A 6000-nucleotide genomic window follows, 5' to 3' on the forward strand; every position below is an offset into this window, starting at 1 on the left:
AATATTCAGTTAAGGGTTGAAACCCATTGTGGAATTACCTAAGCATTACATTACACTATCTAAAACAAGAACAACAACAACAAACGAACAAACAAAAACAGGACAACTAAGACATTTCGAGTTTAGAGTGAGCCAAGGAGTTTACACTAAGCAAGGTGTAGGTAGTAGCTCACTTACCTGCTTGGAGTTACTGTTCACAAAGAAATCCTACAGCCACGGTAGAGGCATGGAAAAGGCAAATCAAATACGTGCAGTTCAGAAATCACAGCAAATGAGGGAAAGTCAAGGAAATTAGAGACACAGGGTAAGAGATGATTTATGCCTGTAGGAGTGGCCATGAGAGTTAATGGAGATGAGAGAGCCCGGCTGAAAATACAGGTAGCAGCGTGGTACCGAGCATCCAGGGTCGAGACAGAAGACAGCATGTGCTGTACCTAATTTTCACTGCTGGCAAATCAAATATGGAAGAGGACTTAAAACACCACAGAAAGACTCAGTTGGGAAAGGAACAAGTCTTCTTTGAAGGACACTGTGCTCCATTTGTTCAACATGACAATTTTCACTTGAAGCAGAAAAATATCAATCAATTCCGTGAACTTGAGGAGGTTACTCTCATTGTCATGTATTTCTAGTAATATGCATATTCCCCTGTCTTCTTGGGTCGTAAGGAAGGATTATGAAAAGACAAAAGACTAGTTCGACAACATAGGTCAGTAATATTCACACTGAGTACTCCTCCAGAGTCCAAACAATGCCCGTTGGTGCAACAGGTAGATATCAGGAAAAACCAGAAGGTGGAATTAAAGAGACAACAGGAGATTCACGTGGTGTGCAGCCATTGGCGGCCCTGTCCCAGATTCCTCGGGGCTGTTTCAAGCATATAAAAGTCAAAAGCCTCTCTCTTCTTGAAATAGTCTATAGAAAAGACTTGGAGTAAAAGAGGAAAAGAGGAAGAAGTAATTGATACATTATAAGAAAGCTACAGCTTTCTTTGTATACTTTTGCCATAATGGAATGAATACAGCTCCGGTGTGCAAAACACACCCCAGCTTTCTGGCAAAGGGCTTGCACACCATCATTTGCTCAGCAAATTCCTAAAGGCCTCCTTGGTCCTAGCAGCACTGCCAAAGCCAACTTTACACAGATGAGCTGTTTCATATCATCCTTCTGGTGGGAAACAAAATGCATCCTCCCCTGGCTCCACCCACACAAGGCAGAACTGTTTTTCTAGAATGGCGTTTAAAAACCGTATGGCGTTGATAACCATAAGAAACCTTTCTTCGCCTCTGATGTCACAGTTCTCTTTTGTCCTTGTAATTGTCAAATTTTCTACTCGGAAACTCCACAAGACTCTTTCTCAGTAAAAGCAGTTTCTCCTTTCAAGGGCAGAAAAAAACTATGATGAAGTGAACTCCATGAGGTCCTACCTTACTTTTCTCTCTTAAAGAGACAAGTTGCTGGTTGAATTTAGATCTGGCTCTCACTGTCTGGCCTTCAAAAAAGAAATTTCTATGAAGTTCTCTGGCATCTCATTTTCCATAAGTTCGCATCATCAGGAAATGGAGATTTCTGACCTCTACTGTAGTGGGCTATACAAGCCGACGACTATCAATAACCAAGTGTGTGGCTCGGCACTCAGTCTATCTATAAAATGGGTTGGACAACTGGATTATTATTGTGATGATTAAATGTGATAATGCATGCAAAGCATTTTGTCCAGTACCGGACATATGGTTATGAGCTCAATACATGGAAGCTACCATACAACACAATCATCTTTCAAGCTGATGATCAAGTCTTTTTTGCTCCTATTGTCATGCTTACCCCTGAGATGAAGAACTTCCATTTGTAACTAGTGGCAGCAATAAGTGTAACAGTTAATAGCTAAGTGATGCATTTTATCTTTCCAGAGGTGAGGATGAAGGATGTAATAGGAGAATTTGGTTGTTAGTTTTCCATTCCTCTTCTTTAAGAGTCTGGTAATCATAACATTTTAAAGTAAAATCACAAAGTTTATTAGACAGGGCATGATAAATATAATAATGCTTCCAGGACTATTTCAAGTAAGTTAATGTTCTTTTTGAAACCTAAATTCTTTACTAATCAACTTCGGCGAAACATTCTATATTTGGCTCCACCTAACAGGATGTCTGATTTTTCCAGATGATTTTTCATTTAGGGCTTTGGGCTTGGAATATAAATAGGAAATTAGGACTTGCGCTTTCAGGAACTGGTGCTGGTAGATTCCTATAGATAGTGTTCCACAATAAAATAATGACTCAACACTTCATAGATAATATAACCTTTACATAAATGGCATTTAATCTTTTTGAGGTTGAGATCCTTTTGTAAATCTGATAAAAGCTGGGGATCCCTCTCCAGAAAAATGCTTACACTAATATTTATATAAAACCCTGTGTTCGATTAACTCTCACCATGGAGTCCAATTATAGAACCTCTATCTTATACCTTAGTCCTAAGAAAAACCATCATTTACAATTTCCGCTTTGGCTTTCATGTGCCAAAGGACCAAGCTAAGGACCAAGATTACTGAAATAAATACTCTAAATCATGTAAGTTTTCAATGTGGAAACTAGATACACAGAATAAAGAAAAATCTAAAGGAATTAAAAAGAGAAATTCCCTGATTGTTTATAAAAATTAGAAGATACCACTAAATGTTCCAAAAGAGACCCCAAGAATGGCTTGTGTATTACATATTAGCAGGAGAGATCAGATCGTGGAGTCTGTGATAGCAGTTATCCTGTTTCCTAAATCAGAGCAGAGAGGCTTTGAAATGACATTCTCTGTGCTGATCATAGGACCTGTAAAGAAGGAGTGTCCTCAGGCAAAGAGTGGGGAGGAGGAATGGAGATCGTGAGCTGTTAATTTATTACTATATAGATATGACACTCTTTAGGTAAATGTCAAGTTCATTTCCCTCTGACCAACTGCCTGGATAGGGAGAATGAATTTATAAATCTCAAGATAAAGATTTCCCATAAAACCAAGAAAATATTGTTTAATTGTACCTGAAACAGTATTACTATGCAATGAACTACATTCAGTAATAAAGTTAGTCTTTTGTGGCTGGTCTGGAAATCATGTATAATATAGTTTTAATGCTAAAAAGAGGTTTTGAGATTCAAGAAATTGACTTTCAAGTGAACTTTTGGAATGTGAACAAGGGAATGATTGCACGTTATTAAATTCCATTTCATGTGGCACATAAGCGTACATAATCGGCTCTGTATACCTTTGATTTCCACATTGAAAAAAAAACAAACCTGAATAAGAATGGTCTTGTTCTTAAAGCTGGAGTTAAAGAAAATCCTTTACAAAGCCTGACCTTCAAAATGAATAAAACCATGGCATAAGAACAAAGTGAGCCTGAGAATGATATCCCTTGTACACCTGAATATGCCACCTGTTCGGGCACTGAATACACAGTAAGACATTTTTTTATTATCTGTGAAATAGGAAAAATACTTCATAGAACTGGTATGAGGATTAAATTAAAAAAAAAAGTATAAGAGCTCCTTGAGAACTAAATTTTAGGGTTGATGAGACTGGGAACTGTGTATATTGTAATCAGTACCGAAACTGATTACCAATTTTGATTATCATCTTTTAGTCTACCTTATGGTAATTTACACATTTTCCTCATCTCTACTTTTATAAGTTGCACTGTAGGCCTGTGCAACAGTTTAATACATTTGCATCATTTGAAGTACTTCATATACAAAGCTGACAGTATAAATACTTGTTTTTAATCATACAACATTTCTCAAATCAACTGAGCTTACCTTGTGTGTGTACATATATTTACATAAAATCTCTTCTACGTGTCATTAATCCATGACTTCACCTAAGCTTTACTAATCTGATATTTGAGATTTAAAAATTTACTCTGTGCAGTGTTCCTGTTGCATGCACACAGATAATGGCATGCATGTGTGCCTTTGCCTCTCAGAAATTTACTTGGCCAAACAACTGGCTGAAGTCCAGAGAGTTTGACCATGGTTTTATAACTCTGGAGGGAAGAAGGGGAGATACTATAGAAAAAATAGGTTCCTAGTATTCATTTGGGAGTGGAAAAGTGAGCAGTTTAAGTGTGATGATAATTATACAGTACATTGCCAAAATTAAATGAAAATGCACGTTTTTGACCTTGTCATCAGTTATGAAACTAGGAGACATTCAATGACAGGCACTCCATTTCCTTTGTTCTATCCCACATATTCCTACTAGAACGTCTGTATCTTTCAGTTTTCTGTCTCTCAGCATTCAGTAAATTCAATTAAATGGCTCAAATTTCCTTCAATTGGGAAATATATTTATAGTTTAAAAGTTGTCATCTCAAATTCTTGCACCAAGAGGGGAAGAAACATACTTGAATCAAGCTGAGCAGGTGTGTTGAAATTTTTCTCCAGGAAGTGCTATTGAAAATGTCACAAATGATCCCACTTACCAGTTGACTTAGTGTTAAGTACAACTGAAATATTCTGGTCTATCCTGACTGGAATGACTACTGATTACTTAAATAGTGGTTGGTTGCTAGGAGACAATTACCCAATTGCCAGGCTTTCTGCAACCCTGTCTCCCAGAGCTTTTGAAAACTGTCCACATATTTGTCCCAGAGCATTTTGGCAGCATCCTTTTTTGCACCTTCTGCTGAAAGCCAGTTAATTATGAGTCTTGTAAACTTGGGTCTTTCAACCACCTGCCTTCAATAATAAATGCTACCCACATGCTCAGACATGAAGAGCATCATTTGGAATAACTGCTGTTTTCTCTTTCTTTAATTTACTTCATCTTCGGCAACCCAAATGGACTAGTATTAGTGGCTGAAACTGAGGTAGGAGATCAATGAGACATGTAGCAAGGTCAGAAGATTATTTGAATTTACCAGGAAATTTGCTAAAATGTCCTAAGACTTCATGTAAAAACCCAGAGGATACCATCCAGGGACAGCAGAGAGAGAGAGGAGCCCATTGCAGCAAATCAGGAATGAATCTGGTCTGAGCACCTGTTGTGTGAGGGCTCTAAACACACCCTTTCTTTGTTCTTTAAACAATAAAGTGTCTAGCTTCCTATGGGCAATGTCTTTCCGTCTTGTTCTTCATGTTCCTTTAATGGTATGTACAACATTGCGGAAGTTTACCTTCACACTTATAGGTGGTGGCTTCAGCTGAGGGCTCCTGTTTTAGGGTCATTCTGCCATGGCAGGCGACCATTTGCACTTTTGTGCTTTTCTAAAATGGAATAAAATGCCCTGCAGAGAAGCTTTCCCTCTAAGTGAAAATCTTCTGGCTAAACGAATACTACTTTTTCTTTTCAATTTCAGATGTTTCAAAGGCCATTTTGACAATAAAACCCTTCATCTTTCATTTCTCCCCCAGCCTCAGTCCATCGTCTTCTTCAGTGCTTGGCAATTCTGTTCTGAGACTCTTTCTTAGGAACCAGGCCAAGCAGAATAGGAAGTCTGCTGCTTGTCTGAGGATGCCCCACCCTGGGCATGATTCATGCCGGAGTTAAAGGCCTGTCAAAAGAGCCCAAGCAAAGTCCCTGTGCAGATGCCCCACATCCATGTGCTTCTAAAACGTGCTCTGCTCTCTTTATTCCTTTCCCACAGTCATCCTTAATGATCTTCCTTCTCACAGTCTGGGACTCAATTTTTCCCTTTCCAGGTCTCTGATTGACTGTTTGGGACCCCACTCCACCTTTTCTTGTTCTTCTGAAACTCTGAACCTGGCCACACTGCTGTGACCTCTTCTGGTCCACCCTTAAGTGGCTCTACTAAGATGCCCCTTGAGGAGCGAGAGGTACCATATAGATGTGACCAGGGCTCACGATGTGACACTGACTGCTTGGCCACGTCAGCAAGCACCAAATGGCATGTTTTGGCTATTACGAAAGCTTTGCTCACTTTCAGAAGCTTCTCTGGTCCTATTCGTATCGCTGCCGTCTGTGCACTTGCTCAGCTTTACCAGCCCCACT

The 6000-nt window shown here is 39.0% G+C and overlaps 1 protein-coding gene across 1 annotated transcript in view; it reads right to left on the reverse strand.

Moving 5' to 3' along the window:
- DAAM1 (dishevelled associated activator of morphogenesis 1) overlaps positions 1-6000 on the reverse strand; it is a 156106-nt gene that overhangs the window by 33139 nt on the left and 116967 nt on the right. The window lies entirely within an intron of this gene.

This window comes from Pteropus vampyrus, unplaced genomic scaffold (assembly GCF_000151845.1).
Source record: "Pteropus vampyrus isolate Shadow unplaced genomic scaffold, Pvam_2.0 Scaffold15, whole genome shotgun sequence".
Taxonomy (NCBI): domain Eukaryota; kingdom Metazoa; phylum Chordata; class Mammalia; order Chiroptera; family Pteropodidae; genus Pteropus; species Pteropus vampyrus.